Source organism: Castor canadensis, chromosome X, assembly GCF_047511655.1.
Source record: "Castor canadensis chromosome X, mCasCan1.hap1v2, whole genome shotgun sequence".
In the NCBI taxonomy this organism is placed as follows: Eukaryota; Metazoa; Chordata; class Mammalia; order Rodentia; family Castoridae; genus Castor; species Castor canadensis.
This window is the reverse complement of record NC_133405.1, coordinates 27,708,251-27,733,595: the sequence shown is the minus strand read 5'-3', so window position 1 is coordinate 27,733,595 and position 25,345 is coordinate 27,708,251. Positions and strand designations below refer to the sequence as shown.

Sequence of the window (25,345 nt, the reverse complement as noted above, 5' to 3'; positions counted from 1 at the left end):
AATTGCACAGTGAAAAAACTACAATGTATTATTCATATATTACATCCATTCATTTGTATCATATATTAGAAAAAGTGCTTTATTGTTGAATGTAATTATGTAGCAATCATTTAGAAATCTCAGTGCTGGATTACATAAGCAAATGAAAGAAAATACATAAGTCTTGTATAAGGGAGATATAGGATATGAATAAAAAAATTCAAAAGTAATCAATGTTCATAATGAAGCCAAAATTCAGAGTATTTGTGAATCAAGTGTTCATACTGTGGATAATGCATGTGAGTTTACCCTCTAAGCATCTTGTTATTGCTTAGGATGATACTAGAACTTGTATTCTATAAAATAATTTATGTCAGATTCACAAAGTCACATAATCTAACTAGGATATGTGACTTATCCAATGTGTTATCTTATTTCTACTGGTATTTGTTCTGAGGTTGAATGTCCATCAGGTTAAAAGAAAAATCATTTTCAATATATATTTCACTATACTTTATTCTCACAATAACTGCATTTGACATATGATGTTAATACTATACTTTATGGGCAAAGATATTGAGGTCCAAAGAGCAACATTAATATCTTTAAAGCTATGTAAAGTTGTATAGTAATAGGTAGAAAAGTCAAGACTTCAATTCAGGTTATCCCTAGATTTTCATATAAATCAAAATACAAATGAAAGGCTAGACATAATATAGATAAGGAATGGCTAATATTAACAAGAAAAGCACCATAGCACATGCCTATAATATTAGCTACATGGGATTCAGACATGGGACAATCATGGTTTAAGGCTAGTCCAAGTAAAAAGTTGTCAAAGGCATTATCTCAAAACCAGCTAGGCCTGGTAGCAGATACTTATAATCCCAACCACACAGGAGGCATAGGTAGGAGGATCATAAACTAAGGCTGACTTGAGCAAAAAGTGTGAGATGCTGTCTGAAAAATAACTAAAGCAAAAAGAGCTAGGTGTGTTGCTCAAGTGATAAAGTTCTTGCCTACAAAATGCAAAGACTTGAGTTTAGACCCTAATACTGTCAAAAAAAATTCCTTTGAATTTAAAGAAAAATCACAAACATATTTTCATATAAAAACCCATTACAACATTCTGCACTTTCAATAAGCAACATGCATTTCCAATTTTGTTGACAGACATGATTCCATCTCCTCCCCTTCTTGTTAGGGAGAATAGTGCAAGAACTATTTAACTTTCTCTTTCATTATTAAAACAAGACAACATGTAGAAATTCCTAATGAATTAACAAAATAGATACTAGAGTATCAAAGAAATTCAAAAAAATCACAGGGTATTAGATCAGTATACAAAATTCAACTGCATTTTGATATACAGGGAGAATCCAAAATAAAATTAATCAATTCCATATACAATAGAATAAAAACTAAAATAATAAGTGTAGTAAAAGCTATGAATTCATAAGTATGGAAATTACTCAAAGAAATTTAAAATCTAATAAATAGACATGAATCCCATACTTGTAGATTCAAGATTATCAAGATGACATTGGCTCCCTGTTGACCTGTGAATTCAGTATGATTCCTAAGAAATTATTATGAAAATAATTAACAGAAATTGAGAAACTAATCCTAAAATTCATAGGTAAATGCCATTGGCCAATGGTAAAAACAATTTTGGAGGATTAATATTTCCTTATTTAGTATATCATGAAACTAGAGAAATCAAGGTATTAAAGATACAGGCTTTAGGATAGAATTAGAGACTGAAGGGAAATGACACTGTAATAAAAAAAATCCTTCCATTCACAATAAGTTAAATTTTGACCAAGATGATGAGAAATAGTCTTTTCAACAAGTAGTTCTTGGACAGTTAGATAGCTATATGTTAAAGAATAAAGTTGGACCTCTACCTTCTAACACATTAAAAAATTAGTTCAAGTATATCAAGGAGCTAAATGTAAGAGATAATATCAAAAAGTAAATTCTTAAAACAAAATATTGAAGTACACATTTGTGATCTTTATCAAGTAATAGTTTCATAAACATGACATCTACTGAAAAAAATCATTCATCAAATTAAATTTAAGTTTACTTAAGGAAAAACTGACTTATGAATATGATATCACTCAGAGCCAGAAGAAAGTCTGAGGAATTTTCTCCACAATGCTGCAGTGAATATTTATAAAGACAATCCTGGACAAATCCAATATGGTGACTAAGGTAGAGAATCAGAAATCCTAAGTTCCATGACCCAGAAACTTCTTTGAGAAGTTGGAGCTACACTTGGGTAATTTTGATTGATCCTAGTCAAAATAATATCCACCATCACCTTAGGTCCTGATAAAATTCAAAGACTGACCCTTCAATCAACCTTTAATTGCCCCTAACACCATGAAAATCCCATGCTGCACAGCCAGCAGTGTGTGTTTGGCCTCTCACCTTGGGAAAAAAGCCCCCAGCCATTTCTCTCTTTTTTTTTCTTCTCCCAACAAGCAGAAGACAGAGCATCAATCAGAATTAAACTCTGCAACATCCTCGACCACAGCCTGTGGAAAGCCTCCCTATGCCAGGCTGCACTGCAAAAAGCAGGCAATTTCTCCCCACCAGCCAATTCTGAAGTTTCTTACATGAAACTACAGAAGAACAGGTGAGCATTATGCACAACACATGACTCCCTTACCCATCCCCAAGAAAAATGATCCAGGGCAGCCCCTGGGCAGACTGAGCCACCAGCACCCAGCAATGATTGGGAGAGGCATAGAGGTGGAGAACTTGGGTGGCATGAAAAGCCAATCTCTCAAAGGAGCTGCAAACACACACAGAGATTAAGAAAAACAAAAAGGCTGAGAGCAGGGGTGGGGTGACAAGCCAACCTTTAAAAGCAAGTCAGGAGGTAGATCCCAGAGATGATTCCCAGGGCAAATGATAGTGTGCAAAGCTGAATTGCCCCACTCTGGTTGGGAAGAGCTGACCAAACAGACCTGCAGCTGAAGGGCAACCCAGCTGCTTCCTGGTGAAAACAGTTCTGACCATCCTATAGGAGCTCACAGTCTTACCTCACCTCACAGTTCCAACTAATCTTGTGGAGAGAAGGAGCCAAATACTACTCACAAACCAGTCACCTGTTGAGACTACATCAGAGCTTCTGCTTGTATGCCAATACCAGTGTTGCACACCTAAGGAAAAACTCTAGAACTTTAACAAAGACTGAACTTTCTGTGGCTCCTGAATCTAGTTTTTTTATTGTATTTCTTTTCTTAAAATAATTTTTATTATTCCTTTATTATTAACTTCATCATCACTATTCTTTTATTATTCTTATCCTCTTCACTTTTCCTCCCTCTCCTGTGCAACAATCCATTGTTCTTCCTCCCAACTACTCTTTCTGCCCTTTCTTATTCACTCTTTCCCCTGTATTCACTTCTCACTCTTATCCTTCCCCACCCTGTCACCACACTATCCTTCCCTCCTACACACTCACCACCCACTGACTAACCTACTGTACCAACTGTACACAACCCCATGCCCCTGCAATCCCTGACATAAGCACCCTCCACTACAACAACAAAAATATGCCAAAGCACACAAAGGGCAACAAACACCAGCAACTCCATACATCTTCCCCCAACAACCCACACCTTTTCCCACCTCTCCTTTTAATACCACCTTTAACAGTTCACCAAAATCTAAGCTAACCTAATACCCATCACCTGCACCAACTCCCACAGTTCATAGGTATTATCATCAAAGGGTTTTCTATATAATATGTAAGCAAATGACTGGCATTGAACCTCTAAATTTGTTATTGCTATATTATACCTCCAAGCAAGGCACAGAAACAGTACATAAACCTAGCTAACAACCAAGTCAGTCACAACACAAAAATTAAATCAGGGAAAGAAATCAAATGATCAATACCTTCAACAAGCCTATCAAAAACACAGTTGCATAGCAACTATGTGGAGTAATGGGAAGAAGAAGAAGGGATGGAAACACTCTCCTCAAAAAAATAATTCAATACACAATTCAGTGAGAAATGAAGAAAATGGATATCCAGTCCCTGACCTCAACAAAATAATGATAAATGTCACTAAGGAGCCCAGTGACACCCACATAATAACCTTCAAAGGAGAAATCTTGAAAGATATCACTGAGAATTCTCTAGACACCAAAAATAAAAAGTATTAGACAAAACAGAAACAAATAAAGGAATTCAAAAAGGACTTCAACAAACATCAAGTGAAACAATGGGCACCATAAAAAGGGAGATATATGAATTAAAGTTGACAACAATAAATATAAAAGAGGAATTAAACAAAGATATGGGAAACCTCAGGAAAAAGAATCAAAGAGAAATCCTGAGAAAATGTCTTTTTAGTCAAACAAAAAACTTAGAAAGTGTATTGAAGGCTGAAAGAGAGAAAAAACAAATAATGTATAAAGGCAAACCCATCAAAAAAGCAGCGGATTTCTCAATGGAAACCTTGAAAGAAAGAAGTGTATGGAGTGAAGTATTTTGGGCACTGAATGAAAATAACTTCAGTCCTAGGATACTATACCCAGCAAAACTGTCATTCAAAATTGACAGAGCAATAAAAATCTTCCAAGATAAACAGAAACGAAAATAATACTGACATCCAAGCTACCACAGCAGAATGTTCTACAAGGAATTCTGCACACAGAAGATGAACACAAAGCACAAGAGTACAAGAAGTACCAAACCACAGGAAAAGAAAATACAAGTAATAAGAGAATAGCATTGATTTGACTGCACACAATCAAATCTTTAAACAATAAAAATAACTAAATGACAGGAATCACCACATACAATACTGAATGTCAATGAACTCAACTTCCCCATCAAAAGACACCACTTGCCAAACTGTATTAAAAGGAAGATTTGACAATCTGTTGTTTATAAGACACCCATTTTATTGACAGAAATAAACACTGGCTTAGGTTGGAAGTCTGCAAGATTTATCAAGCTAATATCCCTTGAAAACAGGCATGAGTTGCATTACTTATATCAGACAAAGTAGACTTCAAACCGACATTGGTCAAATGAGATAAAGAAGGACACTTCATACTAATAAAAGGGGCAATACAAGGTAACTTTATGTCAAACTAGGAAAACATAAATGGGTTCTGCCCAGAATAGGAGGCTGGGAGGGGGCAGCAGCAAGATGGCATAAACAATGTATAAACATGTAAGTAAGTGTAAAAATGAAAAAATAAAAGAAAAAACAAAAACCAAAAATGGACAATATGTATATCAAAAGGATATAACAATTATCAACCTATATGCACCCAATATCAGTGCACCCAATTTCATCAAATGTACACTAAAGGACTTAAAAGCACATATAGACTCTAATACAGTGGTAATGGGAGACTTCAATACCCCTCTATCACTAATAGACAAGTCATCCAAACAAAAAATCAACAAAGAAATCCTAGAACTAAATGACACCATAAGTCAAATGGACCTAACTGATTTCTACCGATATTTCATCCAACAAAGGCACAGTATACATTCTCAGCTGCCCATAGAAATTTCTCCAAAATAGACCATATCTTAGGGCACAAAGCAAGCCTCACCAAATATAAGAAAATAAAAAATAACTCCCTGTATTCTATCTGATCACAATGCTTAAAACTAGAACTCAACAACAAACTCAACAGCAGAAAATGTGCAAATAATTGGAAGCTGAATAACACATTTTTCAATGATCAGTGGGTCATAGGACAAATGAGAGGAAATCAGAAGTTTCCTGGAAGCTAATGAAAATGAAAACACCACCTACCTGAACCTATGGAACACAGCAAAGGCAGTCCTAAGTGGAAAGTTTATACCCATGAGTGGATATATTAAAAAGGCAGAGAGAGTTCTCAAATAAACAACCAAATGCTACATTTCAAACTCTCATAGAAAAATGAGAATAAGCAAAATCCAAAACAAGCAGAAGGAGAGAAATAATAAAAATAAGGGCCAAAATTAATCTAATAGAGACAAAAAAAAAAAAAAAACATACAAACAATCAATGAAACAAAGAGATTGTTCTTTGAAAAAATAAACAAGATTGACAAGACCCTGGCAAATCTGACTAAAATGAAGAAGGAAAGGCCCAAATTAGTAAAATCAGAAAAGAAAAGGAGATATAAAAACAAACACTCAGGAAATCCAGGGAATCATCAGAGACTACTTTGAGAACCTATACTCCAATGAATTGGAAAACCTGGAAGAAATGGGCAAATTTCTAGATACTTATGACCATCCAAAACTGAGCCAAGGGGATATTAACCACATAAACAGATCTACAACAAGTAGTGAAATTGAAGCAACAATAAAGTATCTCCCAAAAAAGAAAAGTCCAGGACCTGATGGATTATCAGCTGAAATCTACCATACTGTCAAAGAAGAATTAATACCAACACTCCTTAAACTTTTCATGAAATAAATAGAGAAGGAACACTGCCAAACTCATTCTATGAAGCAAGCTTTATACTCCTTCCAAAACAGGACAAGGACACATTCAAAAATGGAACTACAGGCCAATCTCCTTAATGAACATCGGTTCAAAAATCCTCAATAAAATAATAGCAAACTGGATCCAAAAACATTTCAGAAAGATCATTCACCATGACCAAGTCAGCTTCATCCTTGCAAACTGAACACAAACACATATCAGAAAGATCATTTATCATTCCAAAGTCAGCTTCATACCGGGGATGTAGATATGGTTCAACATATGCAAATCAATAAAGGTACAGCACAATAATATAATCAAAGTCAAAAACCACTTGATCATCTCAAGAGTTGCAGAAAAAACCTTTGATAAGATTCAACACCACTTTATGATAAGAGCTCTAAGAAAGCTAGGAATAAAAAGAATATAACTGAAGATTATAAAGGTTATATATGACAAACTTATAGCCAACATCATACTTAATGCAGAAAAACTGAAAACATGTGCCCTAAAGTCAGGAACAAGACAAGAATATCCACTCACCACACTCCTATTCAACATAGTTCTGGAATTCCTAGCCAGAGCAATAAGGCAAGAAGAAGAAATAAAAGGAATGCAAATAGGTAAAGAAACAGTCAAACTATCTCTATTTGCAGATGACATGATCCCATACCTGAAATATGCAAAAAAAAAAACTCCACCCAAAAAAACCTAGACACCATCAACAGCTTCAGCAATGTAGCAGGACACAAAATCAACTTACAAAAGTCAATAGCCTTTCTATACACCCACGATGAACAAATTGAGAAAAAATATAGGAAAACAATTCCACTCACAAAAATCTCAAAAAAAATCAAATACCTAGGAATAAACTTAACAAAGGATGTGAATGACCTCTATGAGAAGAACTACCAATCAATGAAGAAAGAGATTGAGGAAGACTACAAAAGATGGAAAGATCTCCCATGTTCTTGCACTGGCAGAATCAACACAGTAAAAATGGCTGTACTACCAAAAGCAATCTATATGTTCAATGCAATTCCCATCAAAATCCCAATGACATTCATCACAGAGATTGAAAAATCTACCCTGAACTTCATTTGGAAACACAAATGACCACGAATAGGCAAGGCAATACTGAGCTAAAGGAGCAATGGGGAGGTATCACAATACCTGACTTTGAAATATACTACAGAGCCATAGCAATAAAAACAGCATTGTACAGTTACAAAAATAGATATGAAGACCAGTGCAACAGAATAGAGGACCCAGATATAAATCCACACAGCTACACCCACCTAAATTTTGACAAAGGTGCCAAAAACATACAATACAGAAAAGACAGTTTCTACAACAAATGTTGCTGTGAAAACTTGTTATATACCTACAGATAACTGAAACAAGATCCATGCCTGTGACCCTGTACTAGGATCAACTCAAAGTGGATTAAGGACCATACTATTAGACCTGAAATCTTGCAGGTAGTACTTGAAAGAGCAGGGATTAACCTGGAAATAATAACTATAGGCAAGGACTTCCTCAGTAGAACACAAGCAGCCCAGCAACTAAGAGAAAGGATGGACAAACAGGACTACATGAAATTTAAAACCTTCTGCACAATGTGGGAGAAAATATTTGCTAGCTATACATCATATAAAGGATTGATAAGAATAAAAAGGGTGCTCAAAAAAACTAAACTCTCCAAAAATTATTGAACCAATAAAGAAGTGTGCTACTAAACTAAACAGAACTTCTTCAAAAGAAGAAGTCCAAATGGCCCAAAAGCACATGAAAAATGCCCCCCATCCCTGGCCGTAATGGGAATGCAAATCAAAACTGTATTAAGTTTCCACCTCACTCCTGTTGGAATAGCTACCATCAAGACCATCACTAACAACAAATGTTGGCAAGGATCTGGGGGAAAAAGGAACCTTCATATGCTGCTGGTGGGAATGTAAGCTAGTACAGCCACTTTGGAAAACAATACGGAGACTTCTTAAAAAACTAAACAGATCTGTCATATGATTCAGCAATACCACTTCTAGTGATATACCTGAAGGTATGCAACTCAAGTTATTACAAAGGCACCTGCACAGCCATGTTTATTGAAACACTATTCACAATAGCCAAGCTATGGAAACAGCCATGTTGCCCCAATACCAATGAATGGATTAAGAAAATGTGGTATTTATACATAATGTAATTTTTAAAAACTTTTTTATTGTTTATTCATTTATTCATATGTGCATACATTGTTTGGGCCATGTCTCCCTCCTGCCCCACCCCCACCCTCTCCTCTCCAACTCCCTCACTTCTAGGCAGAACCTGTTCTGTCCTCTTCTCCAATTTTGTTGAAGACAAAACAAAAGAGATAATAAGAAAGACAGCATTTTTGCTAGCTTTAGATAACTACAGTTATACAGAGAGATTCCTGGTATTGCTTCTATGCACATGTGTATTACAACATGAATTGGTTCATCTATTCCAGACCTCTTCACTACTTCCTGGTCACCTTCCCATAGTGGCTTCTGTCAATTTATTCTCTCCTTTACAGTGGGAACATCAAAAACTTTGGACATAGGACACACAAGAAGGGGAGAACGCTCAAGGGAGGAATATGGAAAGGGAAGGAAACCTAAAGCTTGAATGTGGTTGATGTGCTCACTGTAGAGTAGTCAATGTAGCTCTGTATAGCTATCTTTACATCAAACTAACAAAAACACTATGTCTTTCTTATTATCTCTTATGTTTTCTCTTCAATAAAATCAGAGAAGAAGAGGACAGAACAGGTTCTGCCCAGAAATGGGGAAGGATGATGGCCAAGGTGGCCCAAACAATGTATACACATGTAAGTAAATGTAAAAATGATAAAATGAAAAAAGAAAATCCTGAAATAAAGAACAGAAATGCCTTGATTGGTTTCAGATGGGACATGGTCTGATCAGTTAGCTGTTTGTGATTGGTTAAAAATCAACTACTTCTAATTGACTGAGACTTGACTATCTGATACAAACTTAGGCACCTAAATTAGGCTTTTTTCTTTAAAAGTTGTTATCCCAATGGACTTTTGTGTATTTAATTTAAAATACCCAAATGATGAACAACAACTATAAGAAATAAATCAGGCATCATAAAATTTAAAAGAAAAATATTATTTGTAAAAGGATACTATCAAGGTAGTCAAAAATGGAAATGCAATGGAAGATGGAATAGAAAAATATGCTTTTTTCATTTTGCTTTGATACAAGGTCATGCTATTTACTCTAGGCTTGCCTAGAATTTATGATTCTCCTGCCATAGCCTCACAAGCACTGGGGTTGTGGAAATGTGCAGCCAAACTATAAATGGGAGAATTTTCTCAGTTACATATTTGGAAGTGTTTATAATCCAGAATTTATAGAGAAAAGGAAAAAAGATTCTCTAAAACTATTATAATAGTAAATTAAGAAGCAAAAGTATATTATCCTGATCTCATAACTTTGCTTAGCATATAAGTCAAGATTTAATAAAAACACATCAGTTGAAGCCATGACTCAATCCAACTGATGGTTCCAGCAAGGATAATTAACCTTTCTATGCTGTCATTTTCTCATCAATAAAATGTGGATTATAATGCTGATTTGGTACATGGAATTATTCCAGTGCATCATGAAGTACATTTATAAATTGGCTACAATATACAAAAAGGCAAATGAATCTAGTTCACAGTTTTTGTTAGGGATTAAAACACTTTGAAAACTGGAGTGCTATACAAATGATAACAAATTATAAGAATAATTCTACATGTAGATATCCTATGTACAAAAATCATACATTCAGAAACGGAAGCATAATCATGAGAAAGTCTTCTGAAAAGTTGTTTTGGTGTTTTGAAGAAAACAAGGTAGCATTTTAGGAGGGGCTAAGATAGATGGAAATAATATGCTTTAAACGGTTGTTTAAAATGTCAGATGACAGCAAATGAAGAAGACAAACCTATAGCTTCCCAATGTGAATTATATTGATGCAATGTTTTTAAGCAGACTCTGAAGATATACTAATTACTACAACTCTATAATTAATGCATCACTGTCCTGCACCCTGATTAAGGCTGTTTTTCTTATGGTCTATCTCCATCTTCATAAATAAACAGAAGATATTTTTTGACCAGCCCTTAAGAAATTATAGATAAATATCACTGATTCAAAATGGTTATTCTTAACTACAATCAATTTTTCTCCATTGAATTTGGCAATGTGTGGAGGCAGTTTTGGTTTTCATAACAGGCAAATAAATGCTTTGCCAGCTAGAGTTCAGAGATGCTCTAAACAGCTTACAATGCACAGAACAGAGTGATCTGATCTAAAATGCCAAAAAGGTCAGCCCTCAGTATTCATAGAGGATTGATACCAAGATTGTGCACAGATACCAAAATATGTTTATGTGCAAAATCCTTTATAAAATGTTCCACTATTTGAATATAACCTATGCACATGCTCCCACATATATTAAATCATCTCTAAATTACTTATAGGATGAAAGTCAATGTAAATACTCTATATATTTATTATAATGTATTATTTAGAATGTAAGAGCAAGAATAAATCTGTAGATGTCCAATACAGATGTATTTTTTCTAATATGTCCAATTTTGATTGGTTGATTCCACAGATGCAGAATCCACTGGTATTGACAGACATGGATGTGGAGTGGAAAATTTAGAAATCCTGATTTAGGGGGAAAACACCAACTAATTATGAGCAAATGAAGGTAAAACTATTGGTATATACTCAGAACTCTGCATTTTTCACTGATCTATTTTGTATCATAATCAGGGCACAGCACTGTAACTCAAATCTTCAAGGAAAAACAAATAATACAGAGCCTGACTCAGTCCTCTCAAGATTTTCAAAAACAAAAGTGAGGGTTTGTAGTCTTTGTGGAGTTTAAAGTTCCTGGGTAATTTTTTTGTATCATTTTAAAGTTTACATAGCTTAAAATGTTAATATTTTTGAGAGTATTCCTTCAGTTTGAATTTTCTAAATGTGGACCAGTAATAAAATTAAAAATATACTGTGCATTGTCACTCTTTTCATGTCAAACTATATTTGAAGCTAGTAAGAATAAAGAATACTAAAAAATCTGTAATTTGTAGATATGAGAAAGTGTTTAGACACAAGTCACAAATCAAAGAAAAACGTCATGGTTTATAGTACCATAAATAAACACACTCCCTCTAAAGGAGTGAAAAAATTGTTATCACTCTGTGACCATTTTCAGTTAAGTTTCTTAGACAAACACTGATGACATCAATATTATATATCAGTTTCCAAATGGGTCAATCAGATTTGCTGTGTCCATTCAAAATTTGCACACTGAACCTAAGAATAGCTGCCTTCTCAAATAGATGTTATTGATCACATAAACTAGTCAGCAGGGAAGATAATTGCCTCCTATTTAGTGCCACCTAGTCCCATATAATCAAGATAGTACTTTCTTAGTGACTATTTTTATCAGGAATATTACTTGCTTATAGTGCAGACATCAAATACATAATCTTGGCTTAAAATGCTATTTTAAAATATAATGAGTAAATTCTAGTGTTCGGGTCATAAACGGTGATGTGCAAGCTTTGTTTGCTATACATATTGGTCACACACACACTGATACCTATGTATTGGGGTCAAAATCAAAATGAGTTCTCAAAGCAATTAAAGAACAAAGGAATTTGATATTTGACTTAAGAAATAGACATGCTCAGGCCAGCCACTTACTGAACTGGTTATAATTGACCAATTGATCAATGTTTATTGGTTATTACTATTGTCATATAAAACTTTATGTCAATATTTTCAAATACATTAGCACTAGAAAAGAGACTAGTAGGGATTGCACAATAAAATTATGAAATTATAAGGTAAGAAAACAGTAATTATTAGTAAAAAAAGCAGAACTGTGGAGACAAAATCATGCTAGTGAAATGTGGCTAAAGGTCAAGAGTTCATTGTATCTGCTTTAGTGTTTGTACAACTAACTTTTAATATATCCCTTAAGTAAAGAAATGTTTATCCAAAATATTTTTTGCTTTCTTTATCTGCCTTTAAATCTAGTAACAGGAAATTATTAAAAATGTTTTGAGAGGGAAACACACCACTAATGAAAGCAGTAAATGAAAATTAAAATTATTTTCATAATATTTGATGGAGATGGTATTTTTAGTATGGTAAAACCTAACTTGTCATTTGGAAAAATTAAAAAGGGTGGCAGTGATTCTGTGTCAATAAAGACTCCAAAAAAAAAAAACCCTGATATTTGGCTGATAAAGCATAGACTCTGAAATTAATCAAACTTGATTTCTAATCCTGACACAATCATTTTGTAGGTGTGAGACCTCAGGCAAATTTCTTAGTCACATAGACATTCATATTTCTTATAAAGATGATATTATTCTTATAAGTTGATTGTGAGGATTTGAAGAAAGAATCTGTAAAAATCTTAACATAATACACGATCATTGCATGCTAATTATTAATTAGGATTGATATTGAACACAACACATGTACTGGTGTTAAGATTGATATTGTTATTGATATTGCTATTAGTTTTAATAAAAATATTAATATTAGTATTAATTGAATTATTGTTTTTTCCTTGTCTGTTTTTTATATTGTTGTTGCACTGGGATTACATTGTGACGTTTACATAGGTTCTTATAATATATCATATTTGAATTCACTCCCACCACCATTCTCCTTCATCTCCCCCATTCCTGGAATAATTTCAATAGGTCTCATTTTTCCATTTTCATACATTTGTACATAATATCTCCACCAGAGTGTATCCAACTTGTATGGCCCCTCAGGATCATACAATGTATTTATCTCAGCATAGGAATCCTCTCTACAATTTTAACAGACAATATTTTGAAACAAAATATTGAGTTTGTAACTATTATCCCCAAAATTCATTTTGTTGACTTTCTTTTAAAGTCAGGACATTATTTTATTTAAATCCAGACATGATTATATATTGATTTTAACATAAGTAAAACAAAAATGAAAACATGATTGACATGTGGAAGTTAAAATCAGTTCTGAGGTAAATCAATTACATAGAGTAAAAAGACTTCATTGAGATAATTTATTAATTTTTTATCTTTAAACCAAAGAGTAATCGTAAGCTTCTTACTTCAGATGGTCTTAAAGAATCATGATTTGTTTCTCTCTCTTTTTTTTAATCAAGTAAGTTATTTGTGCCTTTCACATGTTGCTTCCATATATTATGGATGTGCACACTGCAGAAAATACTTAAAGAACTATTACACACAAAAAGAAATTACAGTTATACAAGATGAGGATGATGCAAGAAAGAATCAACCCTTTTGACCAAACAGACCAGTAAACAATGAATACATAAAAAGTAAACAACAAGGGAACAAAAATGACTGGAAACAACATGCATATTTCAATAGTAATACCGAATGTCAATGGCCTCAATACCCCAATCACAAGATCCAGAATAGCAAACTGGGTTATAAAACATGACCCAACCATGTGTTGCTTACAAGATATTCATCTCACTGAAAAAAATAAACACTGGCTTAGAGTCAAAGTGTGGAAAAAGTTTTTGCAAGCAAATGGACTCCACAATGAGGCAGGACTAGCTACACTTATATCTGACAAAGTAGAATTCAGACTAAAATCAGTGAGAAGAGACAATGAAGGTCAGAAGGTACAATTCATCAAGGGGACATATCAATTCTTAAAATATATGCACTAAACATAGAGGCATCCAACTACATTAAAAAACACTAATGGGCCTACGAGCATAAGTAGAGGATGACACAATGATAGTGGGAGACCTGAATACCCTACTGTCACCAATAGATAGGTCACCCAGAAAAAAGATCATCAAAGAAACTTCAGAACTTCTACACATGTTATCCCCAAATGGACATAGTAGACATCTACAGAGTATTTCACCTAACCACCATGCAATACACATTCTTTTCAGGAGATCATGGAACTGCCTCCAAAATAGATCATACTTTAGGACCCAAATAAATCTCAACAAATTTAAGAACATTGAAATAACCCCCTGTGTCATATAAGATCACAATGGAATAAAACTAGACCTCAACAGCAAAAGAAATCACAGAAAATATTCAAATATATGAAGACTGAACAACATGGTGCTGAATGGCTATTGGGTGACTGAAGAAATAAGGGAAGAAATCAAACACTTCCTAGAATCTAATGAAAATGAAGATACAATTTACCATAATCCATGGGACACAGCAAGGGCTGTGCTAAGGGGAAAGTTTAGAGCTGTAAGTGCCTACATTAATAAAAGAGAGCCTTCTCAAATAAGCAACCTAATGATACACCTTAAGCTTCTAGAAAAAACAAAAATAAATGAAACCTCAAACTACCAGACAGAGAGCAATAATAAACATCAGGGCCAAAAATCTATACAAAGGATCAAAGAAACAAAAAGTTGGTTCATTAGAAAGATTAAAAAGATTGACAAACTTTTAGCCAACATGACAAAACAAGAGGAAAGAGACCCAAATTAATAAAATCAAAGATGAAAAAGGGGGACATAACCAGAAATATTAATGAAATCCAGAGAATCGCTAGAGAGTACTTTTAAAACTTATACTCAAATAAACTGGAACATCTAGATGAAATGGATAAATTTCAAGATGCATATAACCAACCAAAATTGAACCATGTAGACATTAACCACCTAAATAGATCTATTACAAGCAATGAGATTGAAGCAGTAATAAAAAGCCTCCCTACAAATAAGACCCCAGGACCTGATGGATTCATGACTGAATTTTACCAAATCTTTAAAGAAGAACAGATGTTATTCTTTGGCAGTTTCACAACATTCTCATTTTCTATTTTTCAATCATACCATAAAAAACATTACAGAGCCTAAACTGGATGCAATTGTATACCCATGCACCCTGTCTGATGCTTTCCTAGATGTGTGGCATTTAATATGTTGGCTTTGTTGGTGTTTAGCACTATGATATTAGGATATTAGCTTGAAGGCCAGGATTCATAAATTTTCTGTAGTAGTGTCTTGAAAAATGCCCTCCAAGAAAGGATAGGTTAAATATAGGGGACATAGAAACAAGAAAAGTTCCCAAAAAAGATTTTAAAAACCCATCTATAATCTCTCTTAAAATGTTAATGAATATTGTTTTGATCTTTCACTTTAAATATACATATATATATAATTCTGTATTTGTATATTTGTATTTACCTAATTGTTTTACAATATTAGAATCACTTTGTACCTAGAGTACTCTTTTAGAATAATATTTTGATATCTTTTCTTATATACTTTGAAATCTGAGTACAAATTCTGGAGCTAGACTATTACCAGGCTCTTTCTACCTCATACTATATGAACTTGGTCATGTCATGTTATAACCTCTGTTTGTATCAATGTCTTTATTTTTAAAATTGGACGAATAATGCTATTACTTATTTCAAATACATATTTGCATGTCAAGTAATTCATCCTCATGAAAGCTCAAGGCACTTCTAACTGTGCCTTGCATGTAAAAAAAGTCTCTGAAGTATAAGATGTCACTATTAGCATGACTAAATTGCCATGTTAAAATTTTATTTTAAAATATAGTATTTTGAAAACTCTAAAATGCTCATATCAGTGTGAACTATTGCACATAACTATTCCATTCCAATTGAGCACTTCAAATAATTCTAGTTTTTGCAACTGTATTACTATGATGAATATCTAAATATTTCTTCATATACCATATGTCAGTGACAAATATATGTGGTGTCAAAAATATTGAGATGGATTCCTACCTGATTATTCTATAGCAACTCCTATCAGTCACAAATATCACCTGTGAAAAATATTTTTCTATCATCTTTCAATGTTTTACTTGTAAATATGCATGGCAAGATGGGTAGGTAGATTTTAATACTAAATTTTAATACTAATTTTGGGATAGTTGGTATTAAACTGTTGACTCATCTCAACTAAGTACACATTTTGTTTCTATGTATATTCAAATCATTATGGCTATTTTAAACATTTTTCTTCAAACAGTTTCATCTCATTTCTTATTAAGTATATTCATAGTCTTTTCAGAAAACATTTGTTGCTGTGGTTAAAAATTCCTTGTTTTTTTTTCCCTGTGAGTACGCTACGCATGTTCATGATTCACATAAATTTTTCTGGCTCATGCATTTTGCTCTGAATATAATGAGTTCAAATATACCTATAGTATTGCAGAAAATTTAAATATCCTTACTGGAAGACAATTATTTATGAAAACCTCTAAATGCTTTAAAAATAGTGATATACCTTACAGTATGAACTATCACACATATTATCCTATGTATGTGTTCCTATATTCAAATTATTATATGAAATGAGGATGCTATTATAAACAACTGGTTTTCAAATAACACAATTTATTGGGTAACTAATTGTGCTCCTTTCTGCTTTTTTATGGTCTCTGCCTTAATTTTGTAGTATCAAATAAAATGAATGTTATTTAACTGGCCGTTCTTTTCAGATTTTTTTTGCTAACAAGGAATTGGAGATAAATGTGTTGAAGCTCATATATATTTTTTTCTTTATTGGTGTGTTAGCTGGAGGTACATTGTGGCATTTACTAAACTTTCTACAATGTATCAACTATATCATACTTGAATTCACCCCCTCCACCTCTCTCCTTTTTCTCACCTCCGCAACTACTGGAATAGTTTCATCAGGTATCATCTTTGCAATTACATACATGTGCACAAATTTTTTGCAACATATTCACCCTTCCACCTCCTTTCCCCACTACTTCTCCTCTTCCACTGGTACCAACCCCACCTTCCCCCAGGACCTGTTCTGCCCTCCTCCAATTTTATAGAAGAAGAAAAGAAAATATGACATTTTTGCTTGTTTGACATAAAGGTAGCTACACAGGACTGGTGGATTGATTCAAGTAATAGAGTGCCTGCCCAGCAAGCATGAGGCCCTGAGTTCAAACCCCAGTACCACCAAAAATAAGATACATGTATTTTTTTCAGAAAATATGAGCAAACTTCTATTATAGAGTTTTATACTTACATTAAACCATCTTATCCTCATCGCAATCCATTTTTTAAGTAAGAAAATTTCATATAGGTTAAGAAATCTGCTCAAACTAACACATAAAATCATTTTCAAGGCTCAGGTATTCATGTGCTTGGAGAAATTATTTCACCAAAAAAACTCATAGTTTTTTTTTCAAGTTATATCACATTAATCTGAAACCTGTACAGTGAATTTTCCAAAATGTTATATTGCTCAAATCTTCATCACATTCCTAAGCATAGCTATTGAAAATTGTAGGAGATTATTTTGAAGAGAATTTTAAAAGAAACATGGAATTATTTGACATTAAGGGAAAAAGTTGTGAAGTATAATATAGATCACTCCACAACTTATGAAGGAAATTTAAGTTTGTTTTATGTTCACTGAACCAAATGGGGAAAGCAAGAGACGTTATACCTAACATTTTCCACTGAGTTGTTTTTGTAACTTGAATTTTCTAAACTATAGGAATTACTTTGAATCCTAAAAGGTGTTCTTAATCAAAAACTACAAATGAATCCTCAGAAATTAAATGTTACAAATACATAAAAAAAGCTCTTAGTGAGTCCAAATAATCACTGACTGTATTGTGAATTCACAACCATAAAATCAAAAGTGATTGGTCACATTAAGAAGATTCTATGTGGAAATTCTAAAGGTGTTTTTCAAAGGTAGTGACATTTTCTTAAGATTCAAATAGGTACAAAAAATCTCAATCATGAATCTTAATGAAGCAAAATATACTTATACAGCAATCATAGGTTTGCTTAATTTTAAAATTAAACAAAATGGATGGACCAGAAAAATCTAGACTAGAATTTTCTATTTAAGTCAACTGACACTTCAAATGGAAAAATCAATTGAAGTTAACCAATTTTTTTCCAGCATTTATTAACTGAAATTTTTCAATATAAAATACCATTTGTCAATCATTGCATACAGAAAAGACAGAGCAAATACATTACTATTCTCTTTTGCAGTTTTCAGAGTAATGAGTTTGTATCTTTAGAAATCTCTAATGACTACCTATGATTCATTTAGCATTCACTGTAAACTTTTAGAATTTTAAAATTGCATTAATATACTTCAGCATATTTTAATTATAGTCTTATTCATGTTCAAATGGTCTGATCTTTGGATAATGGGAATATTTTTAAACCGACTTGTGTTCTGTTGGACAGATATACCATGGCTAATGTTTTAAATTTTTATTTTAAATAAAGAAATAATGATTCATGGGTTTATGGAATACTGTATATATATATATATTTATATATATATATATACACATACTGTATATATATATATATATATATATATATATACTGTAGAATGATTTTTTGATAGCTACTGTCCTTGTCCTTTCTGCCTCATGCTACATGACTCAGACATGAAGAAAAATAAATATTATTCTTCACTAAATTAAAAGAATAAAGTCTGCACACATTGTAGTGTATGGTGGCTGAGAATCATAGCAACTCATGAGGCACAAGATTCTAGTCCACCCCAGGCAAAAAGTTTATTTGGATTCATGCACCAAAAGAATAGCATAAAAAGCTCTAATAAAGGAGAGCATTAAGAGTGGGCAAAGCCTAGTAGATCTTTAAACATACCACAATATCCTCTTCCAATAACATGGTATTTAGTATTTGAATAGACAAATTAATGAGTTAACTTTAAAGTTCTCCAATTGACTCAAGTTCATACAGAAAATTTAAAAAACCATTAAAGACAAAATCTACAATATAATTAGCAGTTTCTCCAAAATATAAATTAGCCCAGTGTGTACAATGCCCCAAAGTCAGAATTGTGAAAGAAAGTATATTAACTCTTAAAATTATTTGGTATTTATTATGACTTTATCACTCCATCTCTTACTTTTTTTCACAGATTCAGGGTATTTCTTTGTGTGTATAGATTAAAATTCATTTAACTTTACCCTTAAAAGTATCTCATGTAAGGAATGCTATTTAACATTTTTCACATGTTTTAGGAACATTTTTATTTTCCTATTACCCATATGTTCATATGTTTAGCAATTTTATTTATTGGTATGTTGATCCTTTCAATTATAGTGAATTGCTCATATATAACATTTTAGTTGTTTTCTCTAATATCAAATTATCAATAAGTTCCCTGTTTTTATTTTTATAATTTCTTGACATTTCTGCCACATCAAAAAGGTGTTTATAGATAAATCTTTTACAATTTTCCGCATTATTTTTGAATTTTTGGTAATAGATTACCATAACTCCTGATATAAGGGAATTATCTTATATTTTCTTCTAATACTTGTGTATTGTCATATTTTAGTTTTAGATAGCTAATTTATATGGAATTTATATTGGTGCATGATATGAAGAATTTACTCAGTTTTACATTAATCTTCATGGCCCTATGGTTTAGAAAATATCACCTATTAAAATGTCTCTTTTTTTCTTTATACATTGTAGATTTTATCTTTAACATTTTTTTCAATTTCTATATGAGCTTGAGTCAATTGGGGAACTTTAAAGTTATTTCATTAATTTGTCTATTCAAATACTAAATACCACGTTATTGTAAGAGGATGCTATAGTATGTTTAAAGATCTACTAGGTTTGCCCACTCTCAATGCTGTCCTTTATTAGAGATTTTTACTCTGTTCTTTTTGGTGCAGGCATCCAAATAAACATTATAGTAACTTATCTAGCTGATAATATTTTTAATTGTGCACACATCATGTCAATTTTATTTGTAAAATATAACAGAAGGTATCAACTGAAAGTAAAGAAAAGGGACGATATATTGGAATTTCGAGAGAGAGAATGTACGTAGTAGAAGTTATCTAGAAGCTAGAGTTGCCATTGCATAGCATCATCAAGTGTCCTTTTGAAGTTTGTGGTATTAAATTTATAGTATAAAATTTTTTATATTATATTTTGTAGTACATTTTTCTCTAGCCACAATGAGCTGCATAAGTGCTGATGGACAATAAACAGTTTGTTTTAGTTTGTTCAGGTTAGCATAGGGAAGTTATGATCATTCAATAAGACCTCCTTGGAAATTCTGGTTGATTTTTTGCACAGCTGTGTGGGCAAATGTTTGAGATGCATTCATTTTTTTCAGTTGACTTCTTGTGCTTAGCAGAAGCACCCATTAGCAAGAGATAGTGGATGTAAAAAAATTTTCTATTAAAATTATCTTTTTAGCAATAATTCCTTCAGCAAACTAGAAAGTTGAATATGGTTGATATTTCTCTTATAAGAATGAATATAGAAATCTTAATATGGCTGAAACCACCATAAGAAAGGGATTAAGGTAGAATGAAGAAAATTACAGGAGATAAATCCATTGAGGTTATATATAATCCATATATACATGGAAATATCACAAGGACCGCTCCCTCTGTAACTACCATTATCTCAAACAAGCAAAAATGTCATTTTTTTTGTCTTTTCTTTTTCCTTCTACAAAATCAGAGAACAAGAGGGTGAACAGGTCCTGCCTAAAGGGGGATGGTTGGTATAAATTCGATGTGGAGAGGGGGCAGAAAAAGGGGGCAAGAAGGTGAATACAGAAATACAGTGCAAAAAATGTGTACACATGCATGTAAATGCAAAGATATTGTTATAACAGTTCCAGGAATGTGGTAGTGGTGGGGATAAAGGAGACCAGTGAAGTGGATGAATTCCAGTATGATATATTTGATACATTGTAGGAAACTTTATAAATGTCACAATGTACCCCCACCCAGCACAACAATAAAGGGAAAAAAAGTCCTTCAGCATTCATACTGAATGCCTATCAAATGTTTCAGTACAACAACACATTAAAAGATCATACACCATTATCAAGTTGCTTTCATGCCATGAATGCAGGGATGGTTCAACATACACAAAATAATAAACATAAAACAGCACAAAAAGCTAGAATAAAGCACATAGGTCAATGATAATCTCAACAGAGGCAAAATGACCACATTAAAAAAAATCCTTTTATTTTAAAAGCCCTAAGGAAACTAGGAACAGAAAGACAATAGTTCAAAATAATAAAAGTTATATACAGTAATCTGAGAGCCAACATTATGCCAAATGGGGAAAAAATAAATAATTTCCTCACAACTCAGGAACAAGTAAGGGTATCCATTCTCTCTGCTCTTATTGAATATACAGCTTGAATTCTAATAAGGAGCAAGAGAATAAAATAAAAAAGGATGAAAATGGGAAAGGAAGAATTCAGATAATCAATATGTGCAGATGATATGATTCTATACTTAAAAGAGCTTCAAGACTCCAGCAAAAACCTGTTAGCCCTGATAAATGATTTTGGCAAATTGGCTGGATACCAAATAAACTCACAAAATTAGTAGCTTTTCTATATACAAATAAGATATCTTGAAAAGGACATCAGAAAAGCAATCCATTCATAAAAGTCTCAAAACAATAGTAATTAAAAGAACAAAAAACCTGAGCATAAACGTAACGAAAGAGGTGAAGCACATCTACAATGAAAATTATAAATTGAAATTTGTGTCATAAAAATCTGTTTTTTCTCTGTCTTCATATTATCCTGCATGTTGTGAATACAGTTCTCTAGAACTATCCCTATTCAGCTATGATTATATCAAAATGATTCTTCAGAACAGATACTTGGTTAGATGATTAACTGTGTGAGCTGGGCTCTGCACACTTAAGTGTACAATAAACAAATACTGTAAATAAATTGATCTGCTATCTAAGATTTAATAGTGAATGCTATTGGGAAATCACCATGATAACCAAAATAATAAATATATATTTTCCCCAAAATTTCCTTATACATTTTGCAATTCTTCAATGCTCTCCTTTCACCCAATCCTCAGGAAAACACTGGTTTGAGTCCAACTTTATAGATTATTTTTCAGTTTTTAGAATTTTATATAAAAGGGACAAATTCTATCTAGAATAATTATTTGAGATTATCCATGTTGCTGTATGCATCAATATTTCTTTAGTTTTACTGCTATCTATTATTTTTGCATAAGAGTAATTGAAGTTTGTTTATCAATTGCTTTTGATGGGTTTTTGAGCTATTTCTAGGTTTTTGTACTTACAAATAAAGATTTTAGGAACATTTGTGTACAAATGTTTGTAAAAATATGTGCTACTCTTTCTCATGGGTCAATATCTAAAAGTGGATCAAATGATTAAAAAATGATTAACTATTAAACTGCCAAGTTGCCTTCTTACATGATTATACCATTTTCCATTTCTGCAATATATGAGAGTTTCAGTTGTCCCACATCTTCACCAACACTAAGCATAATCAGTCCTTTTATTTATTCTAATTCATTTGCAAAGTTATCTAATTATGGATTTAATTTGAATTTCACTGATGGTAATTAATGTTTATCACTAGAAGTCTTGAAAAGCAAATTTGAGTAGGCAGAAAAAAGAACCAGTGAATACTAAGATAGGCCCATAGGAACGATCATGTCTAACACACACAAAAAAAATGCAGAAGTAGACTGATACAGTGGGAGTTGTGAAAGAAAAAGTAATAAGTAAACAGAGTGATTATTTGAAGAAACAATGCCTGAAATGTGGGAAATTTTACTAAATATATGATTATATATATAAAATTAGCTCTAAAAACTTCAAGTTAGATGAGTGCAAAGAAACCCACACTGAGAAATAATTACAAGCATGTTGTCAAAAGACAAAGACCAAGAGGGAATATTGAAAGCATCAGGAGAAAATGACACATCACTTACAAGGAAACTTCAATACAATTTTTGGCAGAGTTTTGTTTTGAAACGTTGAAGACCTGAAAGCAGTGGATGAATATGTTCAGAGTGCTGAATAAAAGACTGTCACCCAAAAATCCTACATCTCAAAAAACTATCCTTGAAAAAAACAGCATTTTAAAACCATCCAGAGAAGCAAAAGCTGAAGGCATTTATCTCTAGACCTGTGCCATAAGAAAACTGTTTCCTGCAGGTTGTAATAATAGAACAATAGACAATAAATCAATCTGCATAAAAGAAATTAAAATATTGGTTAAGTAAATACATGAGCATCAAAACAATTAAAGCTACTGTAACTCTGTTTCATAACTCCATTTAAAAAATTAACATGTAGAAAAACAAAGGTTGTACAAATTAATAGGGTACCATGTAGTGTTCAATGCATATATATGTTTCATAATGCTTAAGTCAATGTAAACATACGGGACTACATCATCAGAAAACAATGACAATTTGAATTGTACATTTTCAATTTAGATGCCTTTATTTTTTTTGCCTAATTTCCCTGGCTAGGATTTCAAGCACAATGTTGAATAAAAATAGTGAAAGTGGGAAACATTGTCTTGTCCAGATCTGAGAGAAAAAGCTTTCGGCTTTTCCCCATTCAATATAATGGAAACCGTTGGCTTATAAAAATGGTCTTCATTATGCTGAGGAATGTTCTTTGTATGCCTTTTTTAGTGTTTTTTCTAAATAATTTGATAGAGATGGTGATTTTTTTTGTTTCCTTCTCCTCTGTTGATATGGTATATCATGTTTGTTGATTTGCATATATAAAATATTCTTTCATCCCTGAGACAAATACCATTTGATCAAAGTGAATAATTTTTAATGTAGTATTGGATTCATTGTGCTACCATTCTTATGAGGATTTTTGCATTTGTGTTCATCAAGGGTATTGACCTATAGTTTTCTTTATCATATGCCTTTATGTGGTTTTGGAAACAAATATTGGTTTCATAAGACTTGAATATTTCCATTCTTTTCCAATTTTGAGCATTTAAAGAAAATAGATATTCTCTAAAATATTTGATAGAATTCAGTAGTGAAGCCATATGGTTCTGGGAGTTTATTTGATGGGAACATTTTTATTATTGATTAAATCTTGTTACTTGTTATTGGTCACTTTAAGTTTGCTATTTCTTCATGACTCAGTCTTGGTAAGGTGTATATATTTAGAAACTTGTCCATTTCTTGTATGTTATTAAATTTCTTTGCATTTAGCTCATTATAATCTCTAATGAGCTTTACTATTTCTTTTGCATCAGTAGGAATGTTTTCCTTTTCATTTCTGATTTTATTTTATTTTTTATTGTGCCAGGTGAGGGTACATTATGGCATTTATGAATGTTCTTATGATATATCAAATATAACATACATGAATTCACCCTTTTATTTATGTGAGTCTCTTGTTTCAATTTCTTAATCAAGCTAAGGTTTTGACCATTTTTTTTAATGTGACAAGGTTTCCCTCTTTTTTTTTTATTCTTTTATTCACATGTGCATGCAGTGTTTGGATCGTTTCTCCCCCCTGATCCCCTACCCCACCCTCTTCCCCCTTCCCCCCTCAGTTCCATGCAGGTCCTGTTCTGCCTTTATCACTAGTTTTGTTGAAGAAAAGAGACAAGTCTAATAAGGAAGACAAAGCGTTTTTGATAGTTGAGTTGAGGATATCTATACAGAAATATTCCTAGCATTGCTTTTTTGTACACATGTTATGACCCATGTTGGTTCATCTCTAACTGATCTTTACCCTGGTTACTGATCCCCTTCTCATGATAACCTCTGTTGCTTTACAGTTTCTATATTAGCTCCTCTGGAATGGGGACATCAAACACTTTCATGTTTTGGGTTTTCTGTCTATTTTAATATCACCCAAATGTGCTCTCCCCTTATCATGTGATCCAAGTCCAACCACATTGCTGCATTTTCCCTAGATCTAAAGTCTGCATATGAGGGAGAACATATGATTTTTGGTGTTCTGAGCTTGGCTGACCTCACTCAGAATGATGTTCTCCAGTTCCATCCATTTACCTGC

The 25,345-nt window shown here is 32.7% G+C and overlaps 1 long non-coding RNA gene across 1 annotated transcript; it reads left to right on the top strand.

Annotated features, from left to right (window-relative positions):
• The first annotated feature begins 2,486 nt into the window (after window positions 1–2,486).
• On the top strand, window positions 2,487–12,937 carry LOC141419767 (uncharacterized). The gene is made up of 3 exons (XR_012444435.1): window positions 2,487–2,623; window positions 9,213–9,291; window positions 11,094–12,937. It is a non-coding gene; the product is annotated as an uncharacterized lncRNA (long non-coding RNA).
• The last annotated feature ends 12,408 nt before the right edge of the window (window positions 12,938–25,345 follow it).